At 36.4% G+C, this 17,559-nt stretch overlaps 1 long non-coding RNA gene across 1 annotated transcript; it reads right to left on the minus strand.

Moving 5' to 3' along the window:
- Positions 1 to 9,405: 9,405 nt before the first annotated feature.
- On the minus strand, positions 9,406 to 16,880 carry LOC128806465 (uncharacterized). Its single transcript, XR_008436829.1, has 3 exons — positions 16,832 to 16,880; positions 11,610 to 11,703; positions 9,406 to 9,604 (listed from the first exon to the last, which is right to left on the minus strand). It is a non-coding gene; the product is annotated as an uncharacterized LOC128806465 (long non-coding RNA).
- Positions 16,881 to 17,559: the final 679 nt, after the last annotated feature.

The raw sequence follows: 17,559 nt of genomic DNA on the forward strand, positions 1-17,559 counted from the left end.
TCAAGGGCAGCTACTGGGCAGATGAGTTACTGGGGTGTCTGAGCCCAGCTACTGGAGGGGGATATAAATATATATATATATATATATATATATATATATACACTTTTTTTTTTTAAGACTTAAATCCTGTGTCATAAAGCAGATACTCACAAACTCCCTAGACATCTTAGATAAATCAACAGAACAGGAAAACAGAACAGGAAAACATTGTATAACACAAAATGATCTAAACTTGAAAATTTTTAAAATCAAATTCTGTGTATCATTGTAGAGAAATACGTTCTAAACTACTTAGTATGCCATCGTTTTTTCCTTGAAATTGAAAGACTATGATGTTTATCAACATGCAATGGTGTTTGTTCATTACATTGATTTTTATTACAGATCCCACAATTTGAAATAATTATGAAAGAAACAACAGAAACAGATTTTTGATTGTTCATTGTTTGTGGCATCTGTAGGAAATATGTCGGCTTGACATCAACTGTTAACAAGCTTTATTTAAAATTTAGGGAAAAACAGTTGTAAATTATAAACATTGTCTATAATAGAGCTTTGTAGTTTACATAATTATATTCTGTGAAAGAAGGGAGGCAAGCTTGGTCTGACTTCATTTTTCCATTAGAAAAGATTCAACTGTCTTCATCCCATGATACCAGCTGCACTGTGCTTTGTATGAGATCACTGTGCTTAATTTCAATAGCCTGCAGAAAGAGTTTGTTTTTTAAGTCCTGTCTTTTGCAGATGTGCCAAGGGAAAGATAATTTTGGTTTCTCTAATCATATGCAGAAAACTAGCCCTGTTCTTAAGCTTTACTTTGCATGATGCTTCCAGAATAGCCTGTACAGAAATCATAGTTTCAAATTGAAGTACATTTTAAGTGAGTCTGTTTCCCAAAAGGATTCTCCTAAAGTACTTAGAATTTGTACAAAATATGAATATTTTTTTACTCATGGATATACTAAATGCTATTTGAAAAGAATGTGTGTGTAAAGATTTTGAACATGTAAGACCAATATTTAAATAAAATGTATTAAAGGATTAAAAGTATATATCATAAAGTATTATGATAGGAACTCAAATTTGACTCAAAAAGCTTTTAGATACAACATCCCTTACACTTTCATCAAGAACTTTCATTGGGCCACTGAATGCAGGTTTATGGTGAATACAATAGAAAAAATTATTCTTTTCAAGATAAATTTTTATCTTGCTGTTCTAACTTAAACTAAATGCTTATGAAAAAGTCTATGAATTTGAAAACTTTTAACTGCCTTTAATTGTCTGAAGGTATAGTGTATGTATTTACATACACAGAAATCCTTAAATATAAGCCCACAGTTTTATTTCATGTTTCCATTAGGCAAGGGGTAGTATTGTCTCTTGGAACTGCAATTCTGTCCTGTGAATGTTAAATGAAGGTTTTAAACTTCTGTCTTGGCAATACATATGCTCAATTAAATAATTTTTTGCTCACAAACTTTACTCATTTTAACTGAAAATCAACTTTGGACAAGTTATTTCCTAAACTTTGGGGGAAAGTGGCAGTGTTAATTAATTAACTAAATTGCCCAATTAAGGTAAGGAAAGCAGATTAGATTAAAGAAAGGGAGAGCAATGGAACAGCCAGTCAATTTTATTGTGTGGATAGGACAGCAAGACAGACCTGCACCTAGTGGCAAAAAAATCCTAAGAATTCACAACATATCTGAATAGCAGCAGTAAATGCAGCTATATATAAAATACACTACAATCATAAAATTATTATGTGAAAATACTACATTAGCTTGTGCAACATCAATAACAAAGTAAGCTTTCTAATCTTTAAATATTATTTGTGCCTTGAAATGAAGGAGCAGAGAAATAATGAGACCATTTTTTAGTGTTAATCCTTTCTTAGAAGATTAAAAAGTAAAACTAGCCAAGCAGATCCTGACTATTTCTGAGAGCAAGCCTTTAATCACATTATAATATAACTGAACACAGCTTGGTCGGGTGCTTATTTAATTATAATTAAATGCTTGCAACACATGTGTCAGTGACAATACAATATCCCTATTCCTAGACATCAACACTAGGATATATGTCTAAGGATGATTCCACACTGAAGCTGTTGGGAAGTGTCTTGAACACAGTCTCCAATGGATTATATCTGAAAAAGAGATTGCAAAGAAAAAAGTTCAAAACAACCCTAGTATTGTATTACCAGTGATTAGGAAAAGTGCTGGAGTAACAGCCTGAGACATCTACAGACTTTATTGGTACATAGACCTACCACTGCGAAAATTTTTCTAAATTGAAGTGTTCTCTGCACTTTATTACTCTAAAAAGTTCAGAGCCCTAGTCCAGTTTAGGTAGAATAGATATTCTGCTCTAAATCCTATAGAGATGCCACATTTATTACGGTTAAATTTTCCACCATTCTATAATTCCTTTCATTTTTATTCAGAAAAAGGATTGAAATATCTTAGTTTAATACAAGTTTTAAGTAAGAATATTTGAATTTCTGCATCTGATTCTCTTCCAGCTTCAGTAATAACCTAGAGATTTTTTTATAAATCATTTTACTTCTCCCTGAGGACTAAATTGTTGCTGTGACACAAGATCTTTGATTTCAGTGGGTTTCATAGTGACATAAATAAATTTAGTTAAACGTCAAAGAAATGGCACAAAATCTGGCAGATCAGACAAATGTATGTGTAAGTAGACTATATATATCAGCTGTTATCAATATACAGTGCTATTTGAATCAACTGTCTATTCACCATCACTCAATGCCACCTAAGATATGGACTGTGCCAAATTGTCTAATGGTGTAGACAGCTCTTTCACAAAAGTCTGTGCAGAACTTCCTGCAGGCTAGTAGATGTGGTAAAGGCTTACTCTGAAGGATGACATCTGGTAGTCACTGATCTACAGCAGTTCAACACATACTATTGAATTCTGGATGTCCCCTAATTACCATGTGACTGACACTGTAAATACTATGTGTGCCTACTTCAGATAAACAAGGAAGGGGAAAGTTTCATTCCAAGAAAGGTAAAGTTTCTTTTCATATTTCTGAACTGCCTCACTGCAGCATCATTCAACCGTACTTAGAATAGTATAAACTGTTCTAAGGTAGGTAGTCTGCAATCTTTACCAGGCTTGGCATCTTCTGTGATGTCACATATGTAAGCTCCCAGAAGGCTTTAATTTTCTCTAAAGATATTGTCTGGGCAACAGTAGGCTTTTTGGTGTCTCCAGGTACAGAGTTACTAACATACTGTTCTGGTGACAGTAATTGTAGAGCAGGTGGTTGTTAGACCAGTTTTATATGGCTGGTCTTTCCTGGTTCTAGCCTGATGCTAACTCTCAATCTGCAACCCCAAGGCATCTTATCTGTTACGTAGTGGCCTTTCAGGAGGAAGGGGAGGATTTCTCCTCCTATGAGCAGAGACAAGTGTTTAATCTCCTTTGTCTTGTAAGCAGTTGACTCTGTCACCTCACGTTTAGAAGCAATTTTGCCATCCCTTTGCAAAGTCTGAAGTCAGGGTTCTCACTCAGCTTCTGCTGTTTGTGGATTTGATAGGTGGATAACATGGTGAATAAGGAAATGGCAGGAGGGTCAAACTCAAAAGAGTTGCAGTCTGTGGCTTGATATCTGGGAGGATGTCAGTGACAAGTGGTGTTCCTCAGAGGTCTGACTGGGACAAGAATTATTTAAATTTTTTGTCAGGGACATGGACAGTGGGATTCAGTCCACTTCTCAGCAGGTTTGTGGATGACACCAACCTGTGTGGTGAGGTTGCTGCTCTAGAGGGAAGGAGGGGAAGTGATACCATCCAGAGGTACCTTGACAGGCTAGAGAGGTCGGCTCATGCAAACCTCATGAAGTTAGCAAGGCCAAGTAGTGCAAGATCCTGCACCTGAACTGGGACATGCCCAAGCACAAGTACAGATGGGGCAATGAGTGCATTGAGAGCTGCCCTGCAGAGGACCTGGGGGTATTTGTGGCTAAAACATTGTATATGGGCTGGCAATATGTGCTTGCAGCTCAGAAGGCCAACTGTATCCTTCAAAAGAAGCATGGCCAGCAGATTGAGGGAGTTAATTTTCCCCCTCTACTCCCTTCTCATGATGCCTTCTGGAATACTTGATCCAGCTCTGAGGTCCGTTAACATAAGAAGGATATGAACCTGTTGGAACAAGTTCAGAAGAAAGCCACTAAATCAGTAGAGGACTGGAGTACCTCTTCTAACAAACCTCTAGGTCTTGTTAAGCCTAAAGAGAGGGTCTGGGGACACACTCTAGAACCTTCCAGTACCTAAAGGGAGCCTAGAAGAAAGCTGAAGGGCATGTAGTGATGAGAAAAGTGTGATGTCCTTAAACTGAAAGAGGGGGGCTTTGATAGGATATTAGGGAGAAATTCTTCACTGCGAGGATGGCGAGGAACTGGAACAGGTGGCCCAGAGAAGCGGTGGATGTCTCATCCCTTGAAATGTGCCTAAGTCTAAGTCTCAGGGAACAACTTCAATTTTGCATGTCTTGGCTCTCAGGAGGGTCTTCAACCACACTGCTATGGTTACAAACCAAGGAGGTGGATCTTCAGTGTTGAATATTCAATACCAATTTTTTATGGAATTGTGAGCATGGCAGCGTTAGGGGCCAGGGAGGTGCAGATTTTAACAGGGAACACCAAGACGCAGGAAGTGGAACTTTTTTTGGTTTGCCTCATTTGCAGAAGGCGAGTGGTGGTATGTCCTTTAAAATCAGGAGCAGAAACACAGGGAGCTATTCTTGCTCTTCCTGGCTGCAAGGCCCCAAAAAGCTTTCTTGGTGAGACTATTAGAAGAACTTATGGTTTTTGGTATACTCTGAGTTAGAAAGAAATATTCTTAAGAGATCAAAACAATATCTTGCCTTTTTTTGAAGGGGAGCATATAGAGTTACTTGGGAACAGCAGCCGTCCTGTTTTGTTTGTGCCTTTTTTGGTTAAACGATGCCCTCTTTTTTACAATTTTCTCTTTATTGCTGTGTTTATTGCTATCTTCTTTAGTAAATTGCAATTCTAATATGCTTAACTTCTTGTAGTTTGTTTTCCCTTTTTTTCCCCCTACACAGTTGTGGAGGAGGGAGGGGGGTGTTCAAGCAGTCTTAACCTTTTCCCCATGAGGATTTATTCCTTTAAAGCCACTGCACACAAAGTATCTTCTGTAGGGAAAACTCAGCCAAATATAAGCAGGCCAGGAAGTTCCTGAAGTGCACTGATGATAAATTTCTCTTCCAGCCACTCAGTATTGCATTTTCTGCAATCTTGATGAGAATGCCCCCTGCTACAATGTCCAGGTCAGTACTGAAGAGCTGAATAGTATTGCACCACTACTCACTTTTGGGACACACCACTATTTACTTGTCTCCAATTGGACTTTATGAAACTGTTCACAACTCTGGAGGTGCTGCCAAAAAATTGATTTTTTGTTCACCTCACTGTTCACTAACCTGAGCAGTACTTTCTTAGCATAGTTAAAATTCATAGTTAAAAAAAGGAGAAATAGAGAACTGATGTGGTTATGTTCAATCTTTTCTTCTGAAGCAATTTGATTTCATGTTTAGAAGAGGTTTCTTTTCTATTTTTCTTGACTAAAGAATTATCTTCATTAAGTGTTTTCTCTCAGATAGTTCTAGCTTTGGAATCAATCCATAAAGAGCTGTAAATAATTTGATTTGACAATCCCATACATATGAGAAAAAAAAAACCAATATCATCTACATGAGTCTAAAAATAATAACCTTGGGTATTATTCTGTACTTACAAATCAACAGCTATAGTATAACCTTGTAGCAAACATGAATAATGGCTTAGCCTTTTTCTGCTACCCCATGTTTATAGAAGGGCAGTCTCATGTCCCTTGGTTTGTTGTTTAGTTAAAGGACAAAGACAAGTAACCAAAGACATAAAGCTATTATACATTGATCTCATAGCAGAAGAAAAAAGCTTTCTAAAAGTCTGTAGCATTAAAACAAAAAATAAACTTTATCCTTTGACACTTTTCAGCTAGTTACATTTTCACACATTTCAAGACTTATCACTTGTTTGCATTTTCAGTTTTCATTCTAATGAGTGTTAGATAAATTATTAACCTGTTTTTGAAAAAAAAGAGAAAAGGGTTTACTTGGGGTAAAATTGTAGTCTAGAGCATTTTCAAAGGGTTGTCTGAATCCTCATCCTGCAGATCTACTATGACAGACTGATGTCAGTACCTCACATTTGGCTCAGAGGTACATGTAAGCAAAAAAAAGCAAACCAATCTGGCTTCAGACTTCCTGTTTCAATCACCAGCTGGCTAAGAATACAAAACTATGCATTTCCCAGGGAAAGATTGTAGAGTAGAAAGCTCTAATCCCCATACCACCTCCAGATTCTCATGAATTAATGCATTAGTTCATAAATAAATTACATACTCAAACCTCTCCCTAAACTATGTTCAGTCATTTCCCTGCATCCCTATGGGTAGCTGAGTGTTCACTCAGATTTCTTTAATTACTTGTTGACATCAGAAGAAACATAGAACTTTCTCTCTTGCCTCCTCCCATATGTATACTACACATTGATATATTTTTAGTAAAACCAAAAGAATGGATGGCAGTTAATGAATGGGCTACATTTTTACTATTTCCTGAAATAACAGTTATTAATTATTGCGATATAAATGTTAAAGGTTTGTATTCTTATGGCAAATAGATAATGATACTTAGGATATTACAAGTTTTAAATGGTATTTTTCTTTTTTTTCTGTAACTTTTTAGGGGTCAGTAGTGCAATATTTTCTACTATTATTTATACTTCACACTATCTGCTAATTAAAGACAAATCTGTCGGTATCCAGTTACTCAGTTCTCTGGAAAAGTTAATTTAATAGGCAGCCTATGATATTGGTAGGCACCATTTCATTCATTGAATGTCATAGAAAAGAGTAACAAGACTAATTCGTTGTACCCATTTGTATTGTCAAAGGCTGGAAGAGCCTTGATGATTTAAACAACAGTTCTACTGTGGCTCTCAGACTGAGAAAGAAATTTCAGGTTCTGTGGAAAAGTAGAATTTCATGTGTTTTCCTTTTATTAACATCTACTACATGACTTAGGCACCTCTACATGGTTGGTGGTTTTTCCAGGAATCAATTTCTTATGTATTTACCAGGTATACAGAACAAGAAAATTGACTAAATAGAGGTTCTTTTCTTTTTCCAAGAAAACTCAAGAACTCCTTGTTGTTGTTTTTTTTTTTTTTTAATAAAATAAATTAATAGAAAAACACTACTAAGAACTTCATATTATGTCTTAGATTATCCAGCCAGTTTCATTTTGAACCACAAATGACTATATTCTTTTGGATGAGTCTGAAGAAAATAAGTTGGTGGGTGCTTAAAGAGATGAGAGTGTTTTTCAAAAAGAAAAGTAAAATCGGTGACATTAACTCCTGTATTCAGGTTTCCATTCTACAAAATTAAGATGGTCTGAGGACTGGATCACCTCTCCTATGAAAATGGGCTGAGAGAATTGGGGTTGTTCAAGGTGGAGAAGAGAAGGCTCTGTGGAGACCTTACAGCAGCCTTCCAGTATTACCTAGAGGGGACTTTAGGAATGAGGCCTACAGCCATAAGATATGCCATGAAATACATGGTTTTCAAACAGAGGCCAGATGGCCGTTATCCATGCAATCAATCAGCTGGAAGATGGAGTGATGCTAAGGTGTCACAGTTTTGTTCTGCCCTTGCACAAGACCCACAGTCTTTATAATCCCTCTCTCTGTAATTCTCAATGTCTCTTATTCACATATAAAGTGGCTGACTCACTACCATTTATGGCAGCAGTAACAGATTATTTGACTACAGTTTTGCCTCCATTTCTCCCAAAATTATAAATTGGCATTTGAAATCCTCTATGGCAAAGGATGAGGATACAAGCACCTTGCAGACAAGTTGACATGCTTCTTGATGATCTTTAAAATGAACCCTTCCAACCCAAACCATTCTGATTTTATGATCTAGAAGTCCTAGACAAAATAGCCCTTGACTAAATAGTGGTACATCCAAAGGCTCTGAGCAGCAAGGAGGCAGTTAATAAGAATCAGAACTTCTATTACTAGGATGATGGAGATGAAGATATGTAGAGAGATTTTGTACTAATACCTACTTGAACAATCTCCCTACATTCCTGCAAGAGCACCTGCCATTCCTTCCACCCTCGGTAGACTTCCTTTTTCAGCTTGAGTTTATCCAGGAACTGCTTGTTCATCTATGCAGACTTCTTGGCATTTTTGCCTGACTTACTCTTTGTTGGGATGCATCACTCCTGAGTGCAGAGGAGGCAATCTTTGAATATCAGCCTACTTTCTTGGGCCCCTCTTCCCTCCAGGGCTGTTCTATGGCACTCTCCAAGCAGATCCCTGTAGAAGCCAAACTCTGCTCTCCTGAAATCCAGGATAGCAAGCTTGCTGTGTCCTCTCCTTGCTGCCCTTAAGATCTCAAACTCTGTCATTCCATGCTCACTGCAGCCATGGCTGCCCTTAGGTAATGGACTTCAAACAATTTTTCACATTTGCAGGGCAGATGAACATCAATAGCTGTGACACTTACAAAAAAACCCCAATAGTGGTAAAATACTAAGTGCCATGTTTTCTAGAAATTTCTTCATTAAAATTCTACAGAGACTGTGTAAATAATGAGATTCAATTTTTAGATAGTAATTCACAAATTCAGTCTGATACTGTGTAAAGCAGAAATCCCCATTTATTATATGTGATCTCCGATAAAGATTCTGCAGATCAAATTTCAGCCCTAAGCTTATCAACCTTTTGCCAGTAGTGATGTAGCAACATTAGTAGTATCATGAAAAAAAACCCAAGCTCTTTGAAAGTTGCCTTGTCAGACCATGACTCAATATGTAAACATATACACAACACCATCCTATTGTAGCCTTTTATCAGAGCTCAACTAACACTGCAACATAGGTAGATTGACAGATATAAGCTGATTTACTAAAAATTTTGCAAAATTAATTTGAAATGTATTATTTTAATCTACATTTTTAATACATGAACATTAAAAAGATAATTAATAGAACTTTTATTTTAGTTATTTAGTTATTTAAAGGTGGCATCTATGTGCTGTGATTAAAATAATGACTAAATATGCTTTCCTAACATCACCGAAATTTAAATTTCACATAGGTTCAAGTTACATACTGTATGATAATGGACACTGAATAGCAACTGTATTGTTTTTCATTTTATTATTCCAGCCTTACTGTCATATAAATGGAATTACAGACAAACACACATTTTATGATGTTTAAATTTATTTAATATCATGAGAATTCTTATTTTTCAATAAGAATATTAGTGTATTTCAAATCCTTGAACTATGGGAATTGTACTTTTATTTCCATTAGTTTTCCAATTAAATAAATTGAATCAAATTCTTAGTCCCCATGGGAATACACTTGTTAGCTATAGTATTGCAGATTTTTTTCTTGTCTCTTCGGAGGTAGAAATTTTGAGCTATCTTCATTAAAATTCACAAAAACCAGTGGCTTCCTGGATCCATTTCATACAAAAAGCCTAAGGAAGGTCAAACAGAGAGGTGAAGCAGAGAAAATGAATTTCTTGAGAAGAAAGGGAAAAAGAAACACTGCTTTTGCATCCTCTCTTCAAAGACATATCTAGAAAATACTTTGTTTTGCATTGAACAAGTGGGCTCACAAGTCATTTTATAAAGAAATAATGAAGCATTGATGTTTATTATTAAATAGCTAGGAAAACAAACTTCATAAATGTTTTGCATTTTCTTAGAGTATTTTATTAGATATCATACAGAAAATGATAATTAATCTGTGGAACAGTTTTATATAATTTAAAAAGACATAAATATAAAGTAGAACTAACACAAAAATAGTGACATATATGACTTATTGACATGGCCAGCATATAAATAATAAGCTGTGTTAGGCTGATCTTGGCTAGTTGCCGTATTCCCACCCACCCTACACCTCAACAGGAGAATATAATATAGAAAGGTTCATGGGTAATGATAAAGACAGGGAAATCACTTACAAATTACTTTTACAAGAAACCAGAATTAATGCAGGGAAAAATAATTTGATTTACTGGCAATAAAAATTAAATTTGGATGGTGAGGAAAAAATACAGAAACTTGACACCTTCACCCACCACTCCCATTTCCCCAGTCTCAATTTCAATCCTTCATTTTCCACTCCTCTGGGAGTGAGGAGTTCTCAGTTCCTAACAGTAGCTCTCTGCCACTCCTTCTGTCATGTCTGCTCTAACATGGGTCATTCCCATAGGCTGCAGTCCTTCAGGATAGATTTGCTCAAGTGTGGGCATGGGCAACAGTTTATCAGGGCATATCTGCCTGCTCTCGTCCTCCACAATATTAGCTTCACCATGCTTCTCTCCACCATAGGATGAAAAACACTCTTTATGAGTAAATTAACATAATTACATGTTTACATTGTAAATAATTTGTTTGATAGAGTTAGTTGTCTATTACTTTTATAGTCAATGGTGTCTCCAAGAGTAACTACTGAACTGCTGCTATTCTAGATGTAGGGGTCAGATAGGAAGGTTTTAGCAGAATGCTACATCTGACCACAGAGAATTGGAGATGTTAGTGAAAGCAGCCATATTTCTCATCTACAAACATAACTTGTATGTAGCTAAATTCAGGTAAAGGTAATAAATAATTGCATTAGAATAATCAGAAGATGTTCTCTGTGTTTTATGGACTGTATCACATGCTAACATGAATTGCATGTTATAAGGGTTTTTTGAAGCTATTTATTAAGTGCTAGCTTATTACTCATAGTTATTTTGGAGTCTGCTTGTAAACTTGATAGATTCTCAGTGAGTAATGTTATGGACTGATGATAAACAAAACCCAGAATAGTTAGAAAGCTCAAGTTAATTTTTACTGTAAAGTACAAATACTGTCAATTCATGCTGTAAAGGATGCACCTTAGACAATTTCCTCATCATTACTACCTCAAAAATGCTTAATTATAATACATTCAATAAAGGTTACATCTAGTTTAAGTAGTTTTTTGTTTGGTCCTCTCAAGTAGATAATGTCATCTGCCATTATTGCACTTGTAATTCATTATAATTATGTATAGTGTGTACAGAATTTGTAAGAAAGGAATTGAAAAATACAATTGCCATAGAATCAGAAGTTTTAAAGTTTTCACATAACACAAAATAAGCAAATAACTATACAAATATAATTTTTGTAGGTGTTTTGCTTTCTTACAATTGTAATGACTTAATTATAATGTAAGAATTCAAAATTCTATGCTGATAAATATATCAATCAATAAAAGATTATGATCTATCCACGTATAAATTCTGCTGAAAATTTACTTTCTTTTGAAACACAATTTATAATGGAGATAACTGTGTTTTAATTATGAAAAGACTCCTCCTCTGCTATTATTTAATTATATTAAAATAAATAGAAAAAAATCTTGGTGAGGTCAATGGTATTAGAGACTGTTTTGTTAGAGAAAATGTATTAGATATAATTCTTGTAGTGCCTTATGAAAATACTTACCCTTAAATGTAGCAACTTTCCTGTGGCAAGAATCTCTCCCCAATCCATATGTTGTGCCATTTGACCACTGAGAAAAGCTTCTTATTTGTTATAGCTGAAAGCATTTTAAATGGACAGAAAATGAGTTGGTCAGAACTCCTTGGAGGAGGGATACAGCCATATCTTGAGCTTACAGTTGTCTGCAGCAAAGTGCCTATAAGCTACCGTGAAAACTGTAAATTATTAATCTTCAGAAAGCTAAAGTCCTTGGCTCCAATCATTTCACCTAGTTAGTGAAATTTTATAAAGCAAAAATTTAATTTGTAAAATATTTTCTCTCTGTTAGACTCACTTTTTTAAAGTGATTGAGTGATGAATTTTCATGTAAACATCTCTGTCAAAATAACAGATTAGAGATGGCACATCCCCTCAACCATAGGTTGATAATCTTAGGACAGGCAGATGTTTGGATGTTTTCTAATGGGACTTATGCTCTCAGTAAATACATATGATGTTCATTCATGGTTTTGATTTCCACACACTCAGCCATCTGTTAAAATGACACCTTACCTGTTAACAAGCAAGTCATATTGTTCTCAATATAAATGGAAACCAAGTAAAGACAGCGGGGGGTGGAACACCTCAACAAAGATGAAAAATGGCTGCTTCCACTAAAAGTCTCTCAATTTAAACTATATTGTGTCATATTCATCTATAAATCTCTAACGCCCTTAAAAATATTAATTTAATAAAACAACCATCTCTATAGTCTTTGTTTTATTGAAAAATATTTTTATCTTATCTCTTATTTTGCATATATCCTGTTTTTGAACAGCATTTAGTTTTTATAATCTCTTCAGTCAATATCAATATCTTTCTTATGTGCAATGATGTCTTAACAGAACTTGTGCATTTGACACCAAGTATTATATTTAAAATACCGTTTGTATTCTGACTTAAGGAATTCTTATCAACACTTACACATCAAATTTCAAATCACATTATTCTGTAGATTTTTTAATATTAAAGAAAGAAAAAAAATCAATAATTACTTAAGACTTTACACCTCTTGTCACCATTTGCTGACAAGACAGTGATTTCTCTTGTGAGATTCATGTTTCACCATGTTAAAATCCAGTCATGATCTAGAGACTTGGCTACTGACATTCTTCAAAGCTAAATACAGAAATGCAAAGCTAAAAGAAATGTGGAGGGTTTAGAATGTAGTAGTTTATGTATCTGGGTATCCACATAGGCTTATCTTATCATCTGGAAATTTTCAAACTTGATTAGATAAACCCTTTGTGATATGATTTTCCTTGGAAGTTATTCCTAAAAGGCATCCAGAGGCCCCTTTCTGATTTTAATTTTTCTATGAAGAAGAGTTGTGAGAAGTTAAAGTTAGAATAACCTTGATAACCTTAAATTTACTTTTCTGTTGTTATTACTACTAGTTGTGTTCGAATATTTTTATTATGTGGGAGATATGTTGGCATTGGTGCTTGGCACCAATTGACAGTGGATGGGAAGTGACTGTCACCATCAGTTTATCATCCTACTGTAAAACTTTCATACCTTTTCTCTGGGAGTCCTCACAGGGAGCTCCTCACAGCACTGACTCCTTTTCTCTTCCTTCCACACAGCTGGCTGACTTCTTCCTGTCCTTTGCGGCACATACTAACCCTTACTGTCCCTAACACAACTGCCTGACCCTTGCTCCTCACAGCAGCACAGCCAACCGACTCCAACTCTCCTCTCAACCAGCTAACCCACTCTTTTATAACACCCATCTTTATTGGACATACCTATTGCTGCGGCTACCTGCCACGACCTCAAGCAGACAAAATGAGCCAGCTAGCACTGCCCATGCGAGGCCGGGTGGCCGCCACGTGAGAGGGCACTCCAGGGGAATGGTGTCTGCCACCCTGGTAGTGCTGAGTGCTGCGGCATGGGTTACACAGCTTTGGTTGCTTCACACGCTGAGAGGAGATGAAGAGATGAGAGAAGGACACTTGTTTGCGAGCCCAAAGAGCTTTTATTCCCCCAGGTGTCGGAACAAAATGCTCTCAGAGCAGATGCAGTGACAAAATGCCAAGGAAACAAAGAAAGGCAACAGGTTAAATAGGGGGTGGGTGGACAGGGGCGTAGATCTGTCTGGCCCAATGGGGACAACTGATAGAGGGATATAACAACCAATGGTAACATAACAGAGGTGGGTACAGAGTCCTGGGATGAATAGAAAGGCTAAGGTGGGGTGATTGATACAGAACTTTCTTGAAGAATCTGGGGGTGGTTACCAGATTGACACTCAACAGGGAGTGACAACCCCTGACTGACAGAACAAACAAGGAGAAAACAGGGAGAGGTGAGGAGATTGACGGGTAACTGTGGATCCAAGTGGCAGGAACTCTCGGGGTAAACAACTTGGAACAAACCACTGTGAGGGGAAAAATAGAGAAGTACAAGGAACAAACCTAACTAACATTAATAAAACATCTGACTAAATAAATTCAACCTACAACAAGCTGTGACCTATTAAGGGCAGGGCTGTTCCTACTCTTTGGTAATTAGCATAGCTGCAACTCCTCAGGGGCAAGATTGCCTTCAGCACTATCTCTGTTCTTACAATCCATCCTCCCACAATTCCTCCTTTCTTTTTTAATTATAAAGTTGCAGCATTTCTAGAAATACATGTTTAAGTAAATTGACATTATGACACGTTTACATATTTCACTTTGGACTAACAGTTATACAAATGTGCGGCTTTTGTTCTCTGCGGCCTCAGGCGGCTGGGAAGCCAGGCTAGAGCCACCCTTTGGTGAGACCACACGGACGCTCCTGGGCTAAGGCATTTGCCTCCCTGCTAGTGCGGAGCGCTCCAGCATGGGTACATAGCTTTCATAGCCTTTATGCTGAGAGGAAGCAAAGGGATGAGAGAGGAACACTTTGTCTGTGGGCCTGAGAGCTTTTATTTCCCGTGTGGTCGCCGTGATGGTTGGAGCGGCTGCTCCCAGGTTGGCGCGAGGGCAAAATGGCGAATGGACAATGAAAGCATTGGGTTAAATGGGGGCGGGCTGACAGGGGAGGAAAACCCCCTCACCCAATAGGGACAGACAACAGGGCAGTGACGTGGATCACAGCAACCTATGGGAACATAACAGAGGTGGGTACAGTGTTCTGGGACAAATAGGATTGCCAAGGTGGGGTGATTGAAACAGAAGAACCAGGGAGTGGCTACAAAATTGACATGTAAAAGCTCCTGTGGTAACTTGGAGCGAACCATTTGTGGGGGAAAAATAGGGGTACAGAGGACCGACCTAACTAATATTTATTAAAATCTCTAACTGAACGAACCCAGCATACAACACAAATGTTCAGGCAACACATCACAGTGAGAACATATGTTTTTAAGATTTGGTTTAGTTTTGCATTTCACAGTATAGAACATCAACCTAAGGCTTTTCATGAACTAATGTTGTGTTTACTATCCTCTGCAGGGCCCTTTGCAGAAGACAGTAAACACAGTACAAGCACTTTTGGTGTAATTTCCATTAACTCTTGAATGCATCTGTGAATTGAGCTTGATTCATTCTCTAAATTCATAGAGTACTCATCATCAACTCTTTACACCTATACTTATGGAATAATGACAAAATTAATAGCTGTAATTCATATGTTTTACTAACAAATAAACACATTGTACTGAGTAATAGAACTACTCTGTTTCCAGTTCCTATTGCTATTTTACTACATTCTCTTTTCCTTTTCTCAGTTTTGTTGCTTTTGTCTCTTGCAATTCCAGTTCTTCTTTTATCTGTTGAAGTACTTATTTTTGTCTTGTTTAAATAAACATTTTCTATCTGTGAGTCCATTGGGTTAAAGTCAAGCAGGAAACAGAAGGGTTTCCCCATACATGGGGAATAAAAACCTCTTCTATTTAAGATATCTAAAATAGATGAAAGAGAATTCATACAAAACTTAAAGCCATATGATTAATGTGATCTGTTTTCATTTTCTCAATGAGACAAAATATCATACAGTTTTGCATGTAAATAATTTATAAGCTTAGACATTAATTCCTAGTAGAATAAATGAAATCAAATTACAGTAAATTTAGCACAACATATCTCCTTCAAATTATTTTCAGATTACACTTTTGTGTAACCTGACAACTGTAGCTGAAAGATGAAACTAAATTACTACTACTACAGTTACACTTTTCTATCTAGAAAAAAAAATCTGATTATAAATCTTCTAATGTCTTCATTAGACATTAGAGAAACATCAACATAGAGAAATATAAACAGAAACTAAGCCAAGTTCAACAATAGAAGGACCTTTGAAAATGTGCATACTTCAATGTCAGAGAAAAAGTCAACATATAAATTAAACATTTACAGGAAACATTCTGGAAAACAAAGCAATTTTATGAAAACTATGTGACAGATGTCTACAGCTAAACAGTTTAATTTATATAGCATTTGCATTTCATGAATTGAAATAATTTCACCATATTTTTATTATTATTTTTTAATTATACAGGCAACCCATCTGATGCATTCATTTATCTGACACTGGAAGGATTCCCCTTGCTGATTTAATTCTGCAAAAAGTTAATTCCTGAGAGTGATGAGAATTATGTATATCTTTTGTCTTTAAGATGCTGATTATTGCTCTCCTGCTTTCTTTCCTGTCTCATCTCTTTCCATATTGCTTGCAAGGAATTTATCCTACTGCTCTAGATGTGTCAGGCTAATGTTAGGGAGAGAGTCAAAGTCCATTACTTTGTATTAAATTAAGATAATTGCCCTGTTGTCCTCTACTAAACTGTAATGAGTGTCCTGTCTCCTCCAATAGTGGGAACCAAAGCTTCAGCCTGATAATCTAAGAAAAAGCACATTGTTCCTTAGCTTTACACACAGTCTTTCCCCATCTGTCTGTTTCCCTGGCTTGTGAGGGTTGATAGAACCTGAAAGAGTAGCTTTGTAGCTTCAGTCTTTTTGCAAAATGGAGCAATGACAGGTAAAATAGATGTTGGTCCTGCTGAGGAGAGTGAAGAGAAAAAAAGCAGGAGTCAGGAAAATAGGCTAAACAAATTGGGCCAAAAGTACAATGAATATATACCCAAAATGCAGTTTAGCTGGTATTAAAGAAAACTGGGCAAATAATATGGGAAAATTTAATCAGAACTATAGAGCCATTGGACTATATGAATTGTTTGTTTATCTAGAGAGGAAGCTTACCTATCTTCAAAGAACTGGCCTAGAGAAGAACTACGTATGGATATTCTTATCAGTTATAGGAAAGTCAGACAAGAGTAATTATTAATTTGAGGGAAGAAGGACAGAGTTCTGTTCAAGGTTACTGCTTATCTCTGTGGCAAGCTGAACTGTTACTTTCCAAAGATTATGACAGCCTTCTCTGGATCTAACAAAACTTGTAACTAGACAGCTGCTCAGAGATCCTTCTTTTCTGGCCTTTTTTTTTTTTAATGTGTTTTTTTTTTTTTTTTTGTTTTGTTTTGGTTTGGTTTGGTTTGGGTTTTTTTGGTTTTTTTGTTTTTTTTTTTTTTGGGACATACACTCTCTTTAAAAAGACCTAAGCTTTCACTATCACTATCACTAGCTCAGTTAGTTGGAGCACGATGCTAATAATACCAAGACAGTGGGTTTAATCCCTTTATGGCCCATTCACTTACGAGCTGGACTCAAGGATTATTGTGAATTCCTTCCAACTCCAAGATTCTGTGATCATTACTCAAGAAACTGCAATACAGGACTAGTTCAGCTCAGGTTTTCTTCTGTTGTTCTGAATATGAGCTCATTACCCACTGTGCAGTGTCAATTCACACACTAAGGTAAGGCATATCTATTTTTTTAATCTAGTTTGCACAAAGTAGGGAGTATGTGGTAACCCACAAAAGGCTGTCTGATTATCAAAAATTTACACTATTTATACATTTTAACAAACA

Source organism: Vidua macroura, chromosome 4, assembly GCF_024509145.1.
Source record: "Vidua macroura isolate BioBank_ID:100142 chromosome 4, ASM2450914v1, whole genome shotgun sequence".
Taxonomy (NCBI): Eukaryota; Metazoa; Chordata; class Aves; order Passeriformes; family Viduidae; genus Vidua; species Vidua macroura.